General features: G+C 35.4%; 1 protein-coding gene across 3 annotated transcripts in view; it reads left to right on the plus strand.

Moving 5' to 3' along the window:
• The window catches only part of GRM1 (glutamate metabotropic receptor 1), a gene marked incomplete at both ends in the record, with an annotated part of 392,517 nt that overhangs the window by 259,852 nt on the left and 106,918 nt on the right, over positions 1-25,747 (plus strand). The gene's annotated exons all lie outside the window — the stretch shown is intronic.

The following is a 25,747-nucleotide window of genomic DNA, read 5'->3' on the forward strand; positions in this document are numbered from 1 at the left end:
TAGTCCTGCCCATATAGCCTTGTTGGATGCAACTTACATGGCCCCTTCTTTGGAGTGCTCTGTATGCTGTCTGCAGCTTTTCCTGGCAGGCATTTCACTTTCCTGGCATCTCTAACTTCCTGGGCTCTCTTCATTGTGGCTTCAGCTTCATTCTCATAACTTCATGCATTGCTATCTCATGGGCTGCTTGTTGAGACTTGAACAATGATACATATTGCTTGGCATTCCAGCGTTTCCTTTCAAATCTTGGTGGGAGGCTTCATGATCCCACAACTCTTGCATTTTTGCATGCCTATAAAACTGGCATCATGTGGATAACACCAAGATCTGCTAAAAGTAGGAGGAGTAGCAAGAACCCTGGGACCATAGTTTCAATAGCCTCTGAGTGCCTAGCTGGCTGAACACAGAATTGAATCCTAGGAGAACAATTCCCTAGGTGGCCCTGCATAAACAGGGCACTTCAAAGCTCTTTTCTCAAAGCAAAACCCTTTAAAGAAGTTTACACTTTTACACTCTTGAGCCTAAGATGAGTGGGGTCTTGCTGATTTGTGAGATGCCCTCAAGGCATCTTTCTGATTGTCCTGTACAATGTTTTTGGCTCCTTTTAATAGTGCCATTCTCTTTAGAAACTATACCCTCTTGGCCACAACTTTTCTTGCACTTCTTTTTCAGCCAATTTGCATGTTTTTCAGATTTTTCTGTTTTCTTTTTACTCTTAACTCTCACTATAGATCTGGCTAAGTGAAGCCATGCCACTGCCTTAATATTGGGCTGTCTTGAAATTTCCTCCATCAGATTTATTAGTTTTTTTTTTAAATTAAGGCTTATAGCAATTCTCTGGATTGGACAAAATGTAGACAAGTTCTTTGTCAGAATATAATATGAATTGCCTCTAGTTCGATTCCCATTAGAGTCTTTAGGCTTCTGAACCACATAGACAGGTATAGTCATAGCAATGATTTCACTTCAGCTAACAGTTTTCTGTGTTAGCTCGCTATTGCTATACCAAAAATACTGATGAAATAAACTTAAAGGAGGAAAGATTTATTTTGGCTCATGGTTTCTGAGGTTTAAGTCCATGGTTGAATGGCTCCATTGCCTTTAGGACCAAAACTAGGGAGAATATCATGGCAGGCAGCACATGGTGCTCACTTTTTCTGCAGCCAGAAAGCAGTTTATTTATGTGAGCAAAGTCAAAGGAGGTATAATTCAAACAAAAAGCTAAACACTACAAAAGAATCTATGATTACATCTTAAATAACATTATTGTTGATACTTTTCCCTGTGTCTTCAAAACCCCATTAGCTACATGTTTTGAAATCACTCCATAATGGCAAAGAGCAGAAACACTCACACAGTTGATTTTTACCCTTATAAACCCTAAGTGGTACCTACAGCTTAAGATGGACCATTCTTAGAGAGTTCTAATGGTTGTCACATGATAGGTCTTTTGATTTCCTATGAGGAAGACATAGAAAGGGCTCCTTTTATAAACCAAAGGGGAAATACAAAAGGTCTCCCTTGAAAGAGGCTGTTAAGTGGCAAAAAGATTCAGTGTTTTAGAACTTGTTCCTTTTTTTCTGCATGGATAATTATTAGCGGGTTATTACAAGTGGTTAAATAAAAGGGCAATTATGAGAGACTCTGGACAAATCTGCCTTCATTTTTATTTGAATGCTGGAGAAGTCAGTATTTGTTTGGATTCTTAGTAATGGAATTCAATTCTTTATCTTTTGTTAAAATGTTTTTCAATAATCTGTGATTATTCAGATGTATAGGAATAAACTGTGTATTTTCAAGTCAGTCTCTGCAATCTCTTTCTTGTTATAGCAAATTTAAAATCTCTCTTACTTTATGAAATACAATAAGGAAATAAAATTTGGCTTTTAATTTGCTTAAGATATGAATATGGGGCTTTTATTTTATTTTTTTTGCTACTCAAATAAAGAGGAATCAAATACAGGAATATCTCCAAAATATCTTTTGAACAAATGAAACTTTAGAAAAATAATGGCAAATAATCTATATTACTTTTTAATATTCTATCATTATATCTGAAAATTTTCAATTTATTTAACATTAAAGTGTTTTAAAAATTATATACTTCCAATATGTATTGTCCAGATTTGTGAGCTATTTTCAACAATATTACTTTCTGTAGGCTATTTTTCTAAGAATATTGCAAAGAATATTAATTTTGTAGCACTAACAGGTAATTTTTGTATATGAAGCTTAATTTCATTTTGTATACAACTTATATATTTTACCTTAAAAATCTGAGTATGAGAAACCCTTGTCAACTCTTCCTGTTTTTATTAACAGCAATTTTAGCAGCCTTGAGCTATCTTAAAATTTCTTTTAAGTATCTCATTTGTGGTTATTATTTTATGTATAGTAAGTAAGCAGCAAGTGAACTGAGTTCTAATCCTTTATTTGCCACATGTAATTTCAGGAAAATCAACTTATCTCACAGAGTATTGGCCATATCAGTTTTAAACAAAATCTCTTGAGGCTGAGGGATCTCTGAAATAAAAGGTTTTATTGAGCACTTAGGAATGCTAGGTAGAAAAAGGACCGGGTCCCCTGACAAGTTCCCACAGTTTGCAACAGCAAGGCTAGATAGCATTTGGAACTATATGTGGCTAGACTTAGATCCAAGCATATTTTATAATGAAAATCTGGGGAAGGAAAACATGTTTATATTGAGTTTACATTGTCCACAGATAAGAGAGTTACAATAATATGAAGTGGGATAGCATAAAGCAGTTCAAATTCTATATATTCCTAAGAAAAGGCCTATGTTCAGCAATGGTTCTCAGGAGCCTGGGAAATTGGCTTAAACCCTTGGAAAATTTTGCCTGCTAAAGTATTTTCATATTCCTGAGACCAGTTAATTCAGACAGTTTGTGCTAACAACATGATGATGTGAATACATCTCTTTCTTTGGAGGGGGACTCCTTCTTTAGTTGCGATCAGTCATGCAGGAATTGCATGCTTACATGACTGATACCCAATAAGAACTGTGAAGATCAACTGTGAGCCTTCTAGGTGGCAGCAATTTACAGGTACCTTCACTTAGCCATGCTGGGAGAATTAAGTGTACCCATGCAATTGCACTAGGAAGTTGCTTCTGGTTTTTCCTGAACTTTGCCCTTTGCACTTTTTCCCTTTAGTGATTATAATCCTTATTCTTTTGCCATAATAAACTGTAGCCATGTGTGTAACAGGTTTTCAAGTCTGATGAGTTTTTCTAGGGTGTCATTGAACCTGAGAGTGATTTTGAGACCCCCACAAAATATGGTTCAAGACACCATAATAATAACACTCCAGAAATCTTTCCTAAAATGTTTCAAAAGTCAAACAAGATTTTCTATTTAGAGCTTAATAATTAACTTCTAAATTATTTAAGGAATAATAGTATTTACTGATCATTAATGAGTATGTGAGTTTTTTTAACATCATTATCATTTTTTCAGTTTTTAGGGATTTCAAACAATTTGGAGTCAAGATTTGAATGATTCTGTTTTCTTTCATTGGCTCATTAGCATAATATCTACTTGATAAAAATCTCAAAAGAAATATTATATAGCTTAAAATCATATTCATTTTGAAGACCTGATAAATGATAGAAATGATGTCATGTACTTCATAAATATATTCTCTTTAGTCTTTAATCTTCAGTGAAGTCAGATATATTATGAGTGTTGCTTCATGTTTGAGAAAAAATTAGCTTATAAAGTTAAAGAAATAATCATGGTCATGCAGCTGGAAGTGGCTGAAGGAGTTCTTGGACCAAATTATGCTGGAAGTAAAGTTCATAAATGTGAACATGCAAATTTTCCTAAAAATTTATTTTTAAAATTTTATTTATTTAGTTCTTGTGGTGGTGAGTATCAAACTCAACACTCAGGGCATTTTAGGCAAGTGATCTACCACTGAGCTATAGCCCCAGGCCCATGATAATTTCTTATTTATTTAATGTCTATAGAATCTATAGTGATGTTGTTTTTTTGCTGCTATTTGTAATTTGTATTTTCTGTCTTATCTATGCTCTTATATTAATTACTTCCTTTCCTCTACATACATTTGATTTAGTTTGACGTTTATTTGCTAGCCTTCTAAAGGCAAACATTAATTTTTACTGTTTCTACTTTCCTTTATATGCATTTAGAGATGTAAATCTTGCTTTTGCCACTACATTCCATAAATTTGAATAGATTTGTGGTTTTTGTCATCATTCCGTTAAATTTTTTTTCTAATTACCTTTGTGATTTATTCTTTGCCTAAGGATTATATATAAGTATGTTGCTTAATACCATACATTTGGCGATTTTCCAAATAGACTTGTTATTGATTTCTAATTTTAATTCTGTATGGCTAGAGAACATTATCTGTATGAATTCACCCTTTGAATTTTATTGACATATGGGCAGGACTAGTCTATTGTTACAGTTTGGATGTGAGGTGTACCTCCAAAGTTTATGTGTGAGTCAACACAAGAAGGTTTACAGGAGAAATGACAGGTTTATGAAAGCCTTAACCCAATCATAAATGAATCCCCCAATAGGATTAACTGAGTGGTGACTGATGGTGGGTAGGGTGTGGCTGGAGGAGGTGGGCATTGGGAGTTTGTGACTTTTAGGTATATATTATGTATGTGGCAAGTGGAATCTCTCTCTGCTTTCTGATCATCATGTGAGTTGCTTCGCTCTACCACACTCTTTCACCATGATATTCTGCCTTACCAAGCCCCAAGGAATGCAGCTGGCTGTCTATGCAATGAGACCTCTGAAACTGAGAGCCCTCAAATAAACTTTCCTCCTCTACAATTATTCTTGTTGGATCTTTTAGTTGTACCAGTGAAAAAGCTAATTAAAACATCTATCTTGGTGACTATTTCAGGAGCATTGAAAATCATGTATCTTCTGCATTGTTTGCTATCATGCATTACAAATTCTTATAAGATAAATTTGTGGACATTGCCATGTTTTTGTATCCTTGCTAGTTTTTTGTTTACTTATTCTATTAGTTACTGAGAGAGGAATGTTAAATATCTGTATTTGATAATTTATGTTCCCTTATTATTTTGCCAGTTTTGGTTCTCATGTTTTAAAACTTTGCCAAAGTTCCCATTGGAGAAGGTCAAAGTTATCCCAGTTGAGAATCACTGATCCAGACTAATCCTTTTTATGGGACCAGAAAAACCTTTTCCCTCATATGTAGCCACAACTGAAGGTCCAGAATGTTTAGTGAGCAGTCAACACTCTGGTTGGTGAGAACTCCAAGCTGCTATGTTTGAAAGTGGTTTTAATGTGTCCTCCAAAGCCTCATGGGATGAAATTTAATTAAGACTGTCTGGTATTAGAGGGTAGAAACTTAATTGGCCTCTGATGTTTAGAGGCAGGGCCTTTGGGGGTGATGAGGATTAGACAGGTCCAGAGGTTGAGGCCCCCCTGAGTAAATTCTGGTGGCTTTGTAAGAAGAAGGCAACAGACCAGGACACACACATGCACTCCTTATCTCTTGCCATGTGATACCTTGCATGGTCTTGAGACTCTGCAAGTAGGAAGGTCATTACCAGAAACTGGCCTTTACCTTGGGCCAGATCTATGAGCCAAAATAAATCTCTTTTCTTTATAAATTAGCCTGACTTGGGTATTCTATTATAGTAACAGAAGGCAGATTAATACAAAGGACTTTTAATACTGTGCCTCTGGAGTCTCAGTTCAGATCAAATTCCCTGATAGTTTTCTCCCAAGCCTGTGGAAGTCTTGTTTGTGTATCATCACCTCCATTTTCAGTTAGGGACTCAAGTGAACTTCTTTGCAGATTTGTCAATCTCCTGCTCTATGCAGCTCTCTTATTTATATTACTCTGCCTGAAAGATTCTACAAGAGTCTGAATCTCTGTTCTTTGAATTTAATGTCTTCCCCTCACCAAGACTCCAGCTCTATTTCTGGGCTCCACTATCTAGTGCTATGATTTGGATAATGCTCCCTGGTAGTAGGGAGAGGTTAAAATGGAGATCATTATGTACAGCTCTCCTGCATCAATGATCATAGCCTTGAATTATCTTGGAAATAGTTGCTTCATATACTTATCCAGTTAAAATGCTGTTTATACTAAGAACTTAGTACATGATGATTCTTACTCTTTTGTAACTGCTATTCTGTTTGGAATCTCAATATTTATAGCTTGCTAATATGTTCTCCAGAATTTTCCATTTGTCTTCTGTCACACCATGGTATTGCCTGGGTTTCTTTGTCTGCATTATTGGGTTTTAGTTGTATCCCTTGATATATGTGGAAAAACTTGGATCCATGATTAAAATTTTTTTAAGCTAAAGACTATTTTCTATGTAATGAATAGTATTACATTTCTTTTAATTTTAACCATTAGTTCCTTTACATCTTTTTTAAAATCTATGTATAACAGCTTAGTCTATGCACTTTTATTTTTTTTTTGTTTGGGACTTAACCTATATTAAGAGAGCTATTTTCTTCAACTATAGGTGATTTATTGCCAAGGTAAAAATTGACCCATGTTTCTAAATAAGGCTCAAAATTTTTTAAAAATGCAACAAAACCTTTGGAAAATTGATTTTCTCATTAAGCACTATTTTCCTCACATCTTTTTGCTTGTTATTTCTTCAGACTCTAACTTTTGTGATTGCTAATTTCATCATAAACCAAATTCCTAGCCTCTTTCATGACTAATGTAACAGGAAGGAAACTAATCAAGGATTCAGGGGCCAAGAGTCCAGCCAAAGCTCTGCCCCTAGCTAGTTGTATGGCTGACAAATTACTTAGGACATTTGGTCTCAGGGTTCACATCCTTAATGATCTTCATTCTTTGTAATGTCCTTTTCAGGTCTAAATTCTATCTGGGGTATTAAAAAAAAAAAAAACCCGAAATGTCTGTTTCCCTGGAATAACTAACTCAGATAACTAAATAAATGACAGTTATTAGAAATGGCCTTTTACTATGGTCAATAACGGGGAAAATATGATAAGTGTAAAAGGATAAAAGCAGGTTGAAAAAGTTTAAATGACTTTACCCATGTAATTTTATATTATAATTATTTTAGGGGCCCATATTTTATTTTTATGTTCCTTCTAGTGTGTGAGATACATCTTGAATACTTTCATGTTTTTGTGATTTATATATTTCTAGAAAAGGACAATGAAGGTCAAAATCACTTCAGGGAATTAAATAAATGCAGCTTTCCTCTTTTCAAAGGGTGGCCTTTTCTGTCACTCCCTCACTGCCCCTCCTACCCACTTCATCTATGTTCTAGGTGATTTGAGGCTCGGGGCTACTCCTTCACTGATTCTTAAGTTATACAAAGCCCGAGTTCAGGCATCTGTGCAGCTAGCAAACTTGCGCTGAATGGAGCTCTACCTTTAGTGCTGAGTGATGGATTCACTGAGATGCCATATTTTCACTAAAAGAGCTCGAGTTCAGTGGAGCTCTTTGTCAAGACGGCCAGTCATCATAAATCCAGGTGATCAGTACACGGGGCACTAGGGAATCGTAGGCAAGAAGTCAAATTTAAGAAATTTCAGTAGGCTTTTATGTCGTCATTGCAGTTGAGAATATTGTCAGTACTGACCTTTTTTTTTGTACCTTAAACTAGCCAAATCTTTCCTGTCAGAGTCTTTGCATACACTGCACCTCCTGACTCCTGCACTCTTCTCCCAATTTTCACTTCCCATCATTCAAGTTTCAGCTGAAACATTTTCTTTAAAGCTGCCTTATCCAAAACAGTTTCACCTCTGCCTATCAAAAGCAATCTCAACTCAGCAATTTAATTTTCCTAATATTTTGTTTTTTAGCTACTTATCATTATCCACAATTAACTTGTTCGTGTCATTGTTTATTGTCTGTCTCCCCAAATGATCATTTCTATGTCCTTATAACTTAGACCAAGCCTGGCTCATAGCAGCCACTCAGAAAAACATTTGTTTTTTGTAATGAAAGAAGGAATCAGTGAGCAAAACGATCGGAGAATAAATTCTCTCCTTTTGTTGCTTCCCTCACAAAAAAGCTGGGCAATTAGTGCAAAAAAATATTACTCTCATTATTCCTTGTTTATTAATTCAGAGAACATGTATCTAGTGAAGTATTATTCTAGGCCAGAATTCCTTGTTAGGAAAAACATTATTTATTTCTGCAATCAGAAAACTTGACACCTGAACTAGCAGGACTTAACTATGTAACAGAAAAAAGATTTGGAATATTAAGTCTCAAAATGAATCATTTAGAATATAAGTCCAAATATACAACAGTAGTTATAGTATTACCAGCAATAAACTCTTTTCTGATAGATTTGAAAAGTGAAAAGAAAGACTCATGTTCCACCTTCCATTAGAAATGATACACAGTCCCTATTCATTCATGTAGATTTCAACCTTATTACTTGTTAAAGGCAATGAGACCCTAGCAAACGAGGGGCGAAGGGTGCTGGTACAGCGGACCTTGTTTCCTATGCAGATGCCATCACCACCAGCAGGCTCCCGTGTCCCCAGACCATGTCCAGGATGAATCCAGAAGGACCAGCTCCATGCATAGCAAGTCCAGCCTGAAGCAGCACATTTCAGCGGAGCCCTATCTGAACCAGCCAGACCCATGCCATCCACAGATGTGTGAATGAGGACAAATAATCGAAATTTTAAGACATTGATTGTAGGTGTGGTTTGTTATAATTGAAGAATGTGAAAATATCCAGATAGAAGCCCCAAATCTCTGTTGCAGTTCTAAGAAAGCCAAATGTATAGTTAGTTGATTCTTGATTTCATGCTGTTCTAGTCTTTTTTTTTTTCTGTTATAATAAAAAGATCTGGCAAGAACAATTAGAGGAGGAAATGTTTATTTAGGTGCTCATGGTTTCAGAGGTCTGAGTCCATAAATGGATGGCTCCATTTCTCAGAATCTGAGGTAAGGCAGGACATCATGATGGAAGAGTGTGGAGGAAAGCAGGACAGGACATGGCCACCAAGAAGAAGAAGGAGGAGAAGGAGGAGGAGGAGAGAGATATTCCCTCACAATAGACAAAATATATTCCCCAAATACATGTCCTCAATGACCCATCTCCTCCAGCCACACCTTTTCTGCCTGCAGTTACAACTCAGTTAATTTCTATCAGAGGGTTAATTCACTGATTGGGTTAAGGCTCTCATAACCCAATCATTTTATCTGAAACCTTCTTGCATTGCCTAACACATGTGTTTTGGGGGATACCACACATCTAAACCATAACATATTGTTGGATATGCAGAAATTATTTAGGAAAACACGAGTGATTCTGTGAGTACAAGGGTACACTGGGCTTGTATTGCACATTTATACAATAAAAGGAGCAAGTTTTACCCCCACTGATCACATTCACCTTCCCATTTAATGTCAATTTAACATGTTATAGAAGAGGTTTTAATTGCCCTATAGCGTTTATTACTGTATTAATTCAGGCATCCTGAGAGAAAATGATAACACCTTATATTTATTGAGTATTTGATATGACAGATATGGTTCCAGGAGCTCATTATTCATTTGAAATGCTGCAAAGATATGAGATACATATATGATTCCTATTTTATACACAAGAAAAGGAAGGTACAGATCACTTGAGTAATTTGCACCTGAACATAGAGCTGGATGGTGACACAGCTAAGATTCTACCAGGCAACATGAGGCCAAAACCCAGCATCAACATACATAACCATAATACAGCATTGAAGTATTTCTGGCCTGTGACTTATCTGTAACTCACATGTGATAAATACGGAAACATCTGGTTTCTCAGTACTATTACCTTCAAAAATTTCAAATAGCTCAAAATTGATTTCAAACACTGGATTTGGCAATTCACGGTTGGCTAGGTTCTGAGTCTGTTTCTTTGCAGTGAGTCATGGACCACCTAGTTGGGCTTCTGTCCATTGCAACATGCAGGCAACAGAACATTAAAGATCAGAACACCAGCAATGAGACTCTGGGGGTGCAGGGCCTGAAGAGCAGTAGAGAATGCTGCAAGAAAGCTGACAGGCACACAGCTTATCTCAGTGACTGTTCAGGATATAATGATGTAAAAATAAAAATGGTAATAATGTGAAGATACCAGTTTACTAATTAAGATGGGCAATAACAAATTTGAAGTTATTTTTTAAAAAGAAAAATGTCATCCAAAGCCATTATTATTCCTCACAGGATGAATATAGTTGTTTTTATCTACAAATTTGTATATTAAAGAAAGCACCTGTGCATAATTGAGTATTCTTTGTCCCAGATTCTAAAATGATAATGGGAGCTTCATTATACCAGGAATACAAAAAGAGACTTTGAAGATGAACTCCTGTGAATTTTAGGACATGTGGATATTAGAATTTTTAGCTACAGTCAATCTTCTTTTTACTTAGTGATGGGTAAGTCCTTGGGATCGAGTGAGATATAAAATGGACAACTCCTAGTTCCTAGCACTGTACTCAATAAGAACAAATACAGTAGTTCACAATTTTCTGTTCAGAGCGCTCTTTCCCCCAACCTTCAAACAAGACAGAAGAGACTTTCATATCACCTAGACAAATGTCTACTTGATTCTTGAATTTCCCTCTGCAGGAGGAATGTACCATTTCTGGGTGCTATGTAACCTCATATCTGATATACTTATTGGAATGTCTTGAACTTACCATATCCCAGACCAAACTCTTGACTTTAACTTCTCTGTTAATATGACCACCATCCAACTGTTGCTCAAGTCAAAATTAAAGGATCATTCTTGCCCTGCCTCCTTCATGCTTCACATCTCATTTATTTCCTAGTCACACTGAATATTAGCTCTAAATCTCATGTTCTACTGTCACAAACTGAGTTCCAGGCACCATAACCTGTGGTTTAGATTGCAAAGGCCTCCAAATAATTTCTCCTGTTCTTCTCTAATTCTTTTCAATCTGTTCACATCAGCCAGAATATTTTTTTCTTAATGTGAATCTGATCCCTTACTTCCTTCTGTAAAACCTTTTAATAGATGCATATGTCACTTAGAACCAGAACATTGGCTCTGCTATCTCTCCCTCCTCTGCTATCTTTATCTCTTTACCTGGGGTTTATCCAGGGGAATGGTCTATAGTATAGACCATTACCATGCATATTTAAATTGTTGAAAGAATTGAATGATTGAATACATGTAAATCACTTAGAATAGTGCCTAGCACATAGATATATAGATATATAGTTTTCCACTAAGTTGCAGCTGTTGTTTATCTGCTTTATACCTGCTCCCGCAGAATTCAAGAGCAAGTGCTATACCTATTTTGTTTGATGCTCATAACAAAATGTGTGGAAAATATGATACGCATATTTCATAGTCTTAAATATATACTGAATAAAAATCTGCATTGAGAGCATTTTAGCCTATAGGAAGTTATTTTTGTATTGATTTGAAGTTTAGCTCAATCATTTATGTCATTCAAATATTGGTTTTAGTTCATCTTTAGGACATTCAAAGAAGTTATAATCTCCTGTACTAGTAAAGAGTTGTATCTATCTTTGATATCATGATTAAATCACTACTGAATTAATCAATACCTCTTTTAGAAACTTTGAATTTAAAATATTTTATGAATTTAAAATTATATAAATATTTGTTATTTGACAAAGTCTTATTGACCTCTAAATATATGGTAACTAATCCTTTTAAATTTCCCTCACCTTTCCAAAAGTTGTTTCTTCTAAGAAAACTCAGTACACCAAAAGTTCCAAAATGGAAAAGACCTTATTAAGATGTACTTTATATTTACCAATGTTTTGCTTTAAAAAGTTTTTATATTTAAATTGAATGTTACTTTAAAATAGCATCTTGCTTCTTACATTTTTAGACAATTGATTGTTCAAGTGTCTGGATATAATCTATAAACTCAATCAAGACACTCTTGTTTTATTGATACAGGGATTTTAAATCTTAAATGAATCACAGGAATCTATGTGAAAATTTATCCTTTAGATTTTGCCAATGTTCAGCAAAGAAATACACTTCCAGTTAAATTTTGAAAGTCATCCCTGGAAGGACTTCATGTTTATATCAAGTAAGAAACAATTGGAAACCACACAATTGTTAACAAGATTTTGCTGCTAGGCGCTTGAAAAGAAATGTCTTTAAAAACCAGAGTCAACTGACATTAATGACCTAAGCTAGTTACAGAACAACCAGGAGATGAAAAGTCCTGACAGAATATGCAGCTCCTATAAAACACCTAAAAAAAGTGTCAGCCTCTTAGGCGAATTTTTGTAAAACAGTAAACAACCTCAAATGAAAAAAAAAAAAAATTAAGTGCTTGAAAGTGGATGTTTTCGATTCCAACATGGCAGCGGGCGCAGAGAGATCAAGTCTCTGACCTCTTCAGCTGTGCGGGCATAGGGAGTCGTAAACAATCTAAATTCTGTTTGCTCAGGATCACTAGGCAATGCTGAACTGACGTGGATCTGGGGCGATCAGTCTGGGCCTTTCAGAACACACACTGAGCCCGGATTGGCTGAATTCAAGCTCCTGTTCGCCTGCTTCTTGCAGACAAACAGCTGTGACTCAGCACTAATCCATCCAGCTGAAACAACTGGTCGGCCCTTCTGTTCCTATGGAGGTAAATGCCAACCGAGCCTTCATAGGTAGTGGCCACAGGTTTGAAACAGGGCTTGGGAGAGACAGTAAGGACCCACCCGTTGCATTGGTCACCCGGCAAAGGGAAATGAACTGTCGCCATTTGCAAGAGATACCACCATGGCAGAGAACTGACGTCACCAGACTGCTGTGGAGGAGATAACTTCATTGAAACCTGCGGCTACAGGTGTGTAATTCCCTAGCCTTCCCTCTCCACACATCGGGGAAACCTTAAGGGCCCCTCCCAGCTCTTCCGTGAGCGTGATAGCCAGACCGAGGGAATCAGACGTGAAGCGGGACCGTGGCTCGGAACTCCCGGCTACTGCTTTCACCAGTGCTGACAACTGAGGTCTCTTGTACCAGTTACTGGGGGCGTGGCTACCGGAGGGCAAGTAAAATTCACTGAGGATTCTCAGCCCCAAGCTCTACAAACTTAGGGTCTGAGGGAATGGCAAACAGGGAGAGTGTGCCCCGTCGTCCATGAAAACAGGGCTCCCGGGAGCAGCAGACTTGGCGTGTAGCCAGTATTGTGGTGAGCGGCACCTGTGAGAGGGGCCTGGCTAGAGGAAAAGTGGTGAAGTGAATAGACACAAGAGGAGGCCCTAGGCACTCAGGATTGGAGACTCGCCCAGTCTGGGAGGAGGAGCTGCTGCACAGTGATTGGTTCCTGCGTATTGACAGGAGAAACTTGGCCTGGTGGGCACAGCGCCACCTACTGGAAGAGAAGATAATCAAACTCTAAAACTGCATTTATTAGGTTTTTTTTTCTTTTTTTTTTTTTAATTTGGGTTTTTTCTTTCATTTTCATTTTTCTTTCTTGTTGTTTTTTAAATTTTTTTTACAATTTTTTTTAAATTTTTTTCTTCTAATTTTAATGTTAATTTTTTTATTATTATTTGTTTATTTTTTTTTAAATTTTTTTTCTTTTTTATTTCCTATTATTTTTTCTTCTTTTGTCTTTTCATTTCTTTTCAATTTTCTTATTCCCCCTTCCTTGAATTCTACCTGCTTACTCTCATTCTCTTTAGTGACTTCTTCCCTTCCCTTCTAATACCTTTCCTCCCAAGCATCAAATAAATTTATAGGAGTAAACAGTAACTCAGCAGTCAAACAGAACAAGAAGTAACATGAGCAACTTGAAAAAGCAAGGAAGAAAAGGAGTACAAACAATGCAGGACAGCCTAAATATTCAGGAGGACCTAGAGTCATCAGAAAAATGGTCATATAAAGAACTCAAGGAACACCTTACACAGATGGAATGGAACCTTAAAGAGGATACGAGACAGCAAATTCAAGCAGCAAAATAACACATTGAGAATGAATTACATAAACAGATAAAAGAAGAAGTTAAGCATCCTTATCAGGAGATAGAGATTATAAAAAATAATCAAACAATAATTCTAGAAATGAAGGAAACGATAAACCAAATTAAAAACTCAATTGAGAGTATCACTAACAGAGTGGAGCAAGTAGAAGCCAGAACGTCAGATAATGAAGACAAAATATATCATCTTGAAAAGAGTCTAGCCAACTCAGAAAGGCTGGTAAAAAATCACGAGAAAAACATCCAAGAGTTATGGGATAACATAAAAAAACCAAACTTACGAGTCATCGGGATAGAAGAAGTTACAGAGATTCAAACCAAGGGAATGAGTAACCTGCTGAATGAAATAATTACAGAAAACTTTCCAGAAATAAAAAAGGAAACAGATATACAAATTGAAGATGCATACAGGACACCGAGCACACAAAATCACAGTAGACCAACGCCAAGACACATTTTTATGAAGATATCCAATATACAGAACAAAGAGAAAATATTAACAGCTACAAGAGAAAGGAGGCAGATTACATTCAGGGGTAAACCAATAAGGTTAACAACGGATTTTTCATCACAGACGCTGAAAGCGAGAAGATCCTGGAACAACGTATTTCAAACACTGAAAGACAATGGATGCCAACCAAGAATTCTGTGCCCAGCAAAATTAAGCTTCAGGTATGACAACGAAATAAAAATCTTTCATGATAAACAAAAGTTAAAAGAATTTGCAGCCAGAAAACCAGCATTGCAAAGCATTTTGAGCAAAACACTACACTAGGAAGAAATGAAAAACAATAACCAAAACCATCAGTGGGAAGTGCCTCGGTAAAGACAGAGGGTGAGGGGAAAGATAATCATGGAAAAACAAACTAAATTTTTTTAAAAAAGGATAAATAATCAAACATGGCTAGAAGTACAAACCATATATCAATAGTAACTCTGAATGTTAATGGATTAAACTCTCCAATAAAGCGACATAGGCTGGTATCATGGATTAAAAAAACAAATCCAACAATATGCTGCCTCCAGGAGACACATCTGATTGGAAAAGACATACACAGGCTGAAGGTGAAAGGATGGGAAAAAATATACCACGCACACGGTCCTCGTAAGCAAGCAGGGGTGGCCATCCTCATATCAAATAAAATCGACTTCAAGACTAAGTTAATCAAAAGGGATAAGGAAGGACATTATATACTGTTAAAAGGAACCATTCACCAACAAGACATAACAATTATCAATATTTATGCACCAAATAATGGTGCTGCGACATTCATAAAACAAATTCTCCTCAAGTTCAAGAATCAAATAGACCACAACACAATAATTATGGGTGACTTCAACACACCTCTCTCACCATTGGACAGATCCTCCAAACAAAAGTTGAATAAAGAAACTATAGAACTCAATACCACAATCAATAACCTAGACTTAACTGACATATATAGAATATATCAACCATCATCAAATGGATATACTTTTTTCTCAGCAGCACATGGATCCTTCTCAAAAATAGACCATATATTATGCCATAGGGCAACCCTCAGTAAATATAAAGGGGTGGAGATAATACCTTGCATTTTATCTGATCATAATGGAATGAAACTGGAAATCAATGATAAAAGATGGAAGGAAAAATCCTACATCACATGGAAAATGAACAATATGTTACTGAATGATCAATGGGTTACAGAAGACATAAAGGAGGAAATCAAAAAATTCTTAGAGATAAATGAAAATACAGACACAACATATCAGAATCTATGGGACACATTGAAAGCAGTTTTAAGAGGGAAATTCATCACCTGGTGGTCATTCCTCAAAAAAAGAAAAAAACAACAAATAAATGAGCTCACACTTCATCTCAAAGCCCTAGAAAAGGAAGAGCAAAATAACAGCAAATGTAGCAGAAGGCAAGAAATAATTAAAATCAGAGCGGAAATCAATGAAATTGAAACAAAAGAAACTATTGAAAAAATTAACAAAACTAAAAGTTGGTTCTTCGAAAAAATAAATAAGATCGACAGACCTTTAGCCATGCTAACGAAGAGAAGAAGAGAGAGAACTCAAATTACTAACATACAGGATGAAAAAGGCAATATCACAACAGATGCTACAGAAATACAGAAGACAATTAGAAATTATTTTGAAAACCTATATTCCAACAAAATAGAAGATAGTGAAGACATCGATAAATTTCTTAAGTCATATGATTTGCCCAGACTGAGTCAGGAGGATAGACACAATTTGAACAGTCCAATATCAGTGGATGAAATTAAAGAAGCAATCAAAAGACTACCAACCAAGAAAAGCCCAGGACCGGATGGGTATACAGCGGAGTTTTACAAAACCTTTAAAGAAGAATTAATACCAATAGTTTTCAAGTTATTTCAGGAAATAGAAAAAGAGGGAGCTCTTCCAAATTCATTCTATGAGGCCAACATCACCCTGATTCCGAAACCAGACAAAGACACCTCAAAGAAAGAAAACTACAGACCAATATCTCTAATGAACCTAGATGCAAAAATCCTCAATAAAATTCTGGCAAATCGAATACAAAAACACATCAAAAAAATTGTGCACCATGATCAAGTAGGATTCATCCCTGGGATGCAAGGCTGGTTCAATATACGGAAATCAATAAATGTTATTCACCACATCAATAGACTTAAAGATAAGAACCATATGATCATCTCAATAGATGCAGAGAAAGCATTCAACAAAGTACAGCATCCCTTTATGTTCAAAACATTAGAAAAACTAGGATAACAGGAACTTACCTTGACATTGTAAAAGCTATCTATGCTAAGCCTCAGGCTAGCATCATTCTGAATGGACAAAAGTTGAAGGCATTCCCTCTAAAATCTGGAACAAGACAGGGATGCCCTCTCTCACCATTTCTATTTAATTTAGTCCTTGAAATACTAGCCAGAGCAATTAGACAGGCGAAAGAAATTAAAGGCATAAAAATAGGAAAAGAAGAACTTCAATTATCACTATTTGCGGACGACATGATCCTATACCTAGAAGACCCAAAAGGATCTACAAAGAAACTACTAGAACTAATAAATGAATTCAGCAAAGTGGCAGGATATAAAATCAACACGCATAAATCAAAGGCATTTCTGTATATCAGCGACAAAACTTCTGAAACGGAAATGAGGAAAAACACTCCATTCACAATATCCTCAAAAAAAATAAAATACTTGGGAATCAACCTAACAAAAGAGGTGAAAGATTTATACAATAAAACTACAGAACCCTAAAGAGAGAAGTAGAAGAAGATCTTAGAAGATGGAAAAATATACCCTGTTCATGGATAGGCAGAACTAACATCATCAAAATGGCGATATTACCCAAAGTTCTCTATAGGTTTAATGCAATGCCAATCAAAATCCCAATGGCATTTCTTGTAGAAATAGATAAAGCAATCATGAAATTCATATGGAAAATTAAAAGACCCAGAATAGCAAAAGCAATTCTAAGCAGGAAGTGTGAATCAGGCGGTATAGCGATACCAGATTTCAAACTATATTACAGAGTAATAGTAACAAAAACAGCATGGTACTGGTACCAAAACAGGCGGGTGGACCAATGGCACAGAATAGAGGACACAGAAACCAATCCACAAAACTACAACTATCTTATGTTTGATAAAGGGGCTAAAAGCATGCAATGGAGGAAGGATAGCATCTTCAACAAATGGTGTTGGGAAAACTGGAAATCCATATGCAACAAAATGAAACTGAATCCCTTTCTCTCGCCATGCACAAAAGTTAACTCAAAATGGATCAAGGAGCTTGATATCAAATCAGAGACACGGCATCTGATAGAAGAAAAAGTTAACTACGATCTACATACTGTGGGGTTGGGCTCCAAATTCCTCAATAGGCCACCCATAGCACAAGAGTTAATAACTAGAATCAACAAATGGGACTTACTCAAACTAAAAAGTTTTTTCTCAGCAAAAGAAACAATAAGAGAGGTAAATAGGGAGCCTACATCCTGGAAACAAATCTTTACTACTCACTTCAGATAGAGCCCTAATATCCAGAGTATACAAAGAACTCAAAAAATTAGACAATAAGATAACAAATAACCCAATCAACAAATGGGCCAAGGACCTGAACAGACACTTCTCAGAGGAGGACATACAATCAATCAACAAGTACAAGAAAAAATGCTCACCATCTCTAGCAGTCAGAGAAATGCAAATCAAAACCACCCTAAGATACCATCTCACTCCAGTAAGATTGGCAGCCACTATGAAGTCAAACAACAACAAGTGCTGGTGAGGATGTGGAGAAAAGTGTACTCTTGTACATTGCTGGTGGGCCTGCAAATTGGTGCGGCCAATTTGGAAAGCAGTATGGAGATTCCTGGGAAAGCTGGGAATGGAACCACCATTTGACCCTGTTATTGCCCTTCTTGGACTATTCCCTGAAGACCTTAAAAGAGCATGCTACAGAGATACTGCCACATCGATGTTCATAGCAGCACAATTCACAATAGCTAGACTGTGGAACCAACCCAGATGCCCTTCAATAGATGAATGGATTAAAAAAAATGTGGCATCTATACACAATGGAGTACTATGCAGCAATAAAAAAATGACAAAATCATAGAATTTGCAGGGAAATGGATGGCACTAGAGCAGATTATGCTTAGTGAAGCTAGCCAATCCCTAAAAAACAAATACCAAATGTCTTCTTTGATATAATGAGAGCAACTATGAACAAAGTAGGGAGGAAGAGCAGGAAGAAAAGATTAACTTTAAACAGAGACATGAGATGGGAGGGAAAGAGAGAGAAAAGGGAAATTGCATGGAAACGAAGGGAGACCCTCATTGCTATACAAAATTACATATAAGAAGTTGTGAGGGGAATGGGAAAATTAACAACGAGAGAAATGAATTACAGTAGATGGGGTAGAGAGAGAAGATGTGAGGGAAGGGGAGGGGGGATAGTAGGGGATAGGAAAGGTAGCAGAATACAACAGTCACTAATATGGCAGTATGTAAAAATGTGGATGTGTAACCAACGTGATTCTGCAATCTGCATTTGGGGTAAAATTGGGAGTTCATAACCCACTTGAATCTAATGTATGAAATATGACATGTCAAGAGCTTTGTAATGTTGTGAACAACCAATAAAAAAATTAAATGGCAGGCATATTATCCCACTGGAGAAACAGATAATGAAAATTACATATTTTAGTGGTACATAGGCAGTAATTGAGATGATGAACTCAACAATTATTTGTATTTGATTAACATGGACAGGCAATCAATACAGTCATCAGACTCGGATTAAAAAAGGAACACAGCTTCAGAGGTTTTGTGAAAGATTTTGCTCAGGTTATCTAGATTATCACTTCAGTTTTGATAATGAATCTATTAGCATTTGACTAAGAAAGAGTTTGTTTTAAATGGAAAGAGGATTTTTCCTTAACAATGGTTTAAACAGTCTCCCCAGAATATAGCTTGGATCTGCAATCAAGCTGACCAGGGAAGCTCCTGGCCTACACTGCTAGTGGCTTTCCTCTTCCTGAAAGGAGTCAGGGTCTTTATTAGGCCATTCTCTGGAGCCCTTTACTCTTATGCTTACTTCAGTTAACCATTTAAGCATAAAGTTATGCTGTCATATTTGAGAGGGTCTTAAGATGCAGACACAGAATTGCATTTCTAAAACGAATTCAGCTGAGGAACTATAAGGTTATGTAGACTTCAACTTTCTGACTTCTCCATCTTCAGTACTGCCAGCCAGAGCTATCTCTAAAAGAGCTTTTATGTTACTCTTTGTCTTTGAAAGACTCAATCTTCTGCATCCAGCATCAATTGCAACCCTCCCAAGACAGTTCCTCGATAATTCTGAGCCAATGGGTGAAATTTTCAATATCATTCAAGCCTCTCAGGTTTATATGTCCCCTGAGTCTTAGGGACTTATGGGTCTGTTTCCCCCTTATACAATTAACCTATTCGAACTATCACCCCCTTCTCCTTTGCATGTTTCTCAGGTTGTCCATCAGGACAGTTAATATTCCTGCTCCTAGATCCACCTAGTAGTCTCCTCTTTCTTACACTAAGTGATGGCAGGAAAATATTGGCCCCCAAAGTATTCATATCATGATCCGTAGGACCTGTGAGCATGTTACCTTATCATAGCAAAAAGGACTTTGTAGATGTGGTTAAAGTAAAAATTTTGAGGCAGGAGATAATCCTGGACTTTCTAGATGGGTCAATTAAGGGCTCTCTAAAGGGGGACAGAGAGGCAGGGGAGTCACAGTGATGCAATGTGTGGCTTTGAATATGGAAAGAACAACAAGCCAAAAAATGCACACAGCCTCTTGGTCTGGAAAAAGAGGACCTAGAAGTAATACAGCCCTGTTGCCACCTTGAGTTTAGCCTAGTGAGACCCATTTTGGATTTCTTACTTCTAGAATTATAAGATAATAAGTGTTGTTTTAAGCCACTAAGTTGTGTGAGTTTGCTATAGAGTAGCAACAAAAGGAAACTAGTAAAATTTATGCTACCTATAAGTGAGACGCTCATGTAACAAATATATACAATGATAGGATGACTTTGGAATTGAAGAAAGGGCAAAGACAAAGATGAAGGATGATCAAAAAAGCCTAGATTTCTGGGTTAGGTAAGGGGATTTTAAAATAAAATTCTAAAAAGTACATCTTGAGTTTTCTTTTCCTTCCTTCCTTCCTTCCTCCTTTCCTCCCTTCCTCCCTTCCTCCCTTCCTCCCTTCCTCCCTCCCTTCCTTCCTTCCTTCCTTCCTTCCCCTTTCTTTCTTTCTTTCTTTCTTTCTTTCTTTCTTTCATTCTTTCTATTTTCTTCTTTTTTTGACTACTTCTAGTAAAATAATAGAGGATGGAGATAAATTGTGAAAAAAGCTATTAGGCAAAAATGGGTGAATTAAGAAATTTTCAACAAGTCCAGATTTCAAATAATCTAAAATCTCCTGATTCACTGAAGGAAAGAAATAAAACCAAGGGGTGTAGTTGCACAACCATTTGTTACTACATCAGAAGAATCAAAAGTTAAGACATAAGGCAGGCAGAGGGCTCTTTGAAGAGATTACAATATTACGTAGTATGAGGGGAATTAATATTACAGATGGGATTAAACTTGCTAATCAGCTGAACTCTAGATAGGCTTTTGCCTTAAATTACTCCTTTTTTGATATTAAAACTATGTTACCTAGTTTCTTTTTACTTACATTTCTCTGATATCCTCTTATACACATTTTTGTTTTTGTGATTTTTGAAATAGTATTTTAGATGAGTCTTGTATTCAGCATAGTTTTACATTTTTCTTTAGAATCTAATTTAATATATTATTATTATGGGTGGATTAAACCAATATTCCTTTGGTTTGAAATGGCAGATATACTTTGTTCAATTTCTGCCATATACTTATTATGTTAATCTTACACTTTTTACAGTTTTTCACTAGGTATATGTGTTAGCTTCTCATTGCAGTGACCATATAAGAAAATGGATTTTGATTATACCCAGCACCCACAAATTTTCCTCATGTTCTCTCCCAATTGGTATTACATTTTCTTCTTAAACAAAACTATTATTTTGAGTTAAATTTAGAGAATTATTTTGCTTATTTCCACAGAGCATAATCTATTTTTTATTTTCTATTGGTTTGTTTATTTTTATTGGCACATTATAATTATATATAATAGTAGGATTTGTTGATATATATTCATGCACATATATAATTTGTTCAATTTTATCCCTTAGTACCTCTCCTTTCCCTCCACTCTTCCCTTTGCCCTAATCCATTGCCTCTACTCTTCTGCCTTCTATTTTTATGAGATCTCTCCCTCCTAATACCATCTATTTTTTCCCATGTGTCTCTTTAGTTTCCACATATGAGAAAAAAAATTATGACCCTTGACTTTCTGAGTTAGGCATATTTCTCTTTACAGACTGCTCTCAGGTTCCATCTATTTTCTAACAAATGACACAATTTTGTTCTTAATGATTGAACAAAGCTTTATCATATATATATATATATATATATATATATATATATATATATATATATGATTTTATATATCTAAATTTTTCTTTATCCATTCATCTGTTGATGGACATGAAGGTGAGTTCCATAATTTGGCTATTGTGAATTACACCTCTATAAATGTGGGTATGCATGCATTACTACAGTGTGCTGACTTTAATTCTTTTGGATAAATACTAAGAAATGATACAGCTAGAATAATATGATTATACAAAAGTTTATTTTCTGTGTGTGTATTATTTGATCATTACTATGCTTATAAGGTTCATTCATGCTATTGCATATAGAATAGTTTGTTTTCATTACTTTGTTGCATTCACTTGTGTGAATGCAATACCATTTTACTTTATGAACATGAGTTAACTATAGTTAGAAACACTAATTCTGTGCACATTCTTGTTCATGTCTGAGGAGTGCATATGTACACATTTCTGTTGAATGCATAATGAGGAGTAAAACTACTTTGCCATAGTGTACATATATACTAAGGTATGGGATTTTCTCTGTTTTTCTCTTATACTATTAATAATTTAATCCAGCATCCTTAATGCAATTTTATGTCAGCATGTATGTATGTATGTGTGTTTTCAATTTTGAACAAATATTAAACTTTTTGCAATGATTTTTCTAAATCCAGTTAGATATTCATATGTTTTTCTCATTTAATGTTATCACGCATTGAAACATTACCAATGAATTATACAACTTAGCTAAAATTGAAAATTTCCTAAAAATATAAATTACTAAATGTGACATATGAATAACTAGAAAATTTGAACAAACCAATAGCAAATTTTTCTGAAGACAGATGAGAAATAAACATTTCCTAACTCATCCCATGAAGCCAGAATTGCCATGATACCAAAGCCAGACAAAATATTATAAAAAATAGAAAATATACGCCATTATTGCTTACATGTATAGATATAAAAATTCTTCATACAATGTTAGCAAACTTACTTAATACTATATCAAAAAGGATTAGACACCATGACTAAGTAGAATTTATCTCAATAAAGTATGGCAGTTCAATTAGAAAATGAAACAACATAAAATATACCACATTAATAAAATAAAGGCAAAATATAACATGATTACTTCAATTTTAACAGAGAAGGCCTTGACAAAAGCCAACACACTTTCATTTTAGAAACACTTAGAAATCTAGTATTAGAAGCAAACTTATTTAATATGATAAAAGGTATTCATGAAAAAACCACAGAAACCTCATGGTTGGATATAAAAGACTTAAAGCTTTCCTTCTAATACCAGGAAAAAGAAAATAATGCCAACTGTTATCACTGCATTATTTATGGTGTTAGAAGTTTTAGAAAAATCAATTAGACAAGATAAATATGTTAAAAGCTGAGGGATGGAACTAACTGAAACTATTTTTATTCATAACTGATATGATGCAGTATATGAAAAATACCAAATAAACCACAAAAAGAAGCTCCTATATCTAATAAACAGACCAAAAAAACTTTCAGTTTTGCATGAAGAATCATCCTACAAAAATCAATTGTGTCAGGTTACAATTATGGCTCAGTGGCAAGGTGCTTGTATGAGGCACTGGGTTGGATCCTCAGCACCACATAAAAATACGTATATAAATAAATAAAGTTATGTATCTGTCTACAACTAAAAAAATTATTAAAAATCAATCATGTCACTGCACATTTGCAATGAACAATCCTAAAATGAAATTTTTAAAAAGTTTCACTAACAAAGCATCTCTTCCTAGAAATAATACTTGAGAATAAATTTAACTGGAGAGGTGAAAGACTAAGTACACTGAAAACTGAAAACACCATTTTAAAAAGTAAAAAAGCACAAATAAATGGAAGGGTATTTAGTGGTCATGGATTGGAATGCATAGTGTTGTTAATATAGAAATACTATCCAAATCATATCCCTTGTTGAGTCAGATTTGGTAATTAAGCTTTTTTCAAAGCTCTATGAGATGCTTATCTTAAATTTTAATATTTACTATTTCTTTTTATGTTTAATTAATACTATTTTAATTTTCATGGTGACTTTTATTTAACCTAAGTTTAATTAGAAATTTAAGTTTTTGTTTTCAAATATATTAGAAGATGATAACAATAATTTAAAACTCAAAATTTATGGATTCAGAGATGTGGGGTGAATATTAATTTTTGAAGTACTTTGAGACTTGTCTACTAACAAGGATATTTTAAAATTTTTCCAAGAATTCCATGAAACATATTCACATGCCCCCTTTTTTGTTGAGTATAAAAGTCTACATATACTCATTACTCAAACATGTTAATTGTGCTAGATTTTTTAAAATCCCTCCAAAACTTTGCCAGCTGGTAGGATAGATTGCAAAGGGAATTTTAAACAGGAGGGAGAGAATTTATTAATTACTTTATATCTTGATGCTGTGTTATTTTGTAAATAAATTTCAAATTTTATTTCTCTCATATATACTGATTCTTAATTCCCAGTAATGACTGAAAATTATTGTAATATCTGAAAATGAATTCTATCTTTCTTACATTAACATAACAACCTCCATTTTGTTCTGGTTGGTATTTGTTTAATTACTCTTGACACCTACCCTCCCTGCCCCCATGAATACTTATGTGCCCCATTCACATGTGACAGTAAGTCATCTGAGGGTAAGAATATGTAGAAGTTATATCTGTTCTCTATGAAGAATACATGTCATCTTCATCAAAGAACACTTGTCTTTTTTCTTTCACAAAAATGTGCATTTGCTTCTGTCTCCAAGCTGAGCCCGCCCCTCAAACCCAGGGTTTCATTTTAGCCACTACAGGACACTAAACATGGCTGGTAATGGAAATTTTAGTGATGAGTTGGAGCTCACTTTTGAGCTTAGTGAAGCTAAAGGTGAAAGCTTCAAATTCCACTCAAACCTTGCAGAATTTAAATTCCAAAATCAGTCAGTTTTGATTTAGCCCTAGCCAATATCTCGTGATAACACAAGATGGTTTTAGAGCCACATGGAGTTTTCTAAGAACATGATTTAAAGTTTTATCTGAAAGACACTTGGGATATCTTGGTGAAGTGTTGGAATATTGAGGTGTTTCTGGGGGTCATAATGACATAGAAACAGTGTCTGCTAAATGGGCTACAAGAAAGAGAGCTATGGCTTGCTTCAAGCCCCAGTGGCCTCATTGATTCTCCAGTTTTGCTCTCAGAGATGCACATGAATCTGGGTTATCAAAATGAGATTACCTTCTTTTGAAAATGTCATCTTTATTTACTAAGACTTTTTAAAAACTGTAAAAATACTTCAAAAATTTAAGATATCTTAGAAAATATTGAATATACAGTAGATAGACAAAAAGCAGGAAAGTATCTATAATTGTTCATTTTTTCATTGTTATTGCAAAATACTTGAGACAGGCTAACTTTATAAACAAAAGAGGTTTATTTAGCGCACAATTTTTTGAAGTTCAAGTGCATTGTGCTGACATTGACTCAGCTCTGGTGTAAACCCTTTTGAGGCTATCATGGTTTTGAGGCTGTGTCACATCATGTTAGGAGGGCATGTATGAGACACCAGGTGCCAAAATCTCCTTTGATCACTTCCAAGCAGCCACCCTGGGGACCTAGCTCCCAACATATGAATCTTGAAGCCAAACCACATCTAAATAATACAAGTATCTATTCAAATACCATCTGTTGTGGTGAATACAAACAATTTGAGCCTAGATTTCTGTGACGACGGTAATGTTCAGCCAC

This window comes from Spermophilus citellus (assembly GCF_964194105.1).
Source record: "Spermophilus citellus genome assembly, chromosome: 5".
Classification (NCBI taxonomy): Eukaryota; Metazoa; Chordata; class Mammalia; order Rodentia; family Sciuridae; genus Spermophilus; species Spermophilus citellus.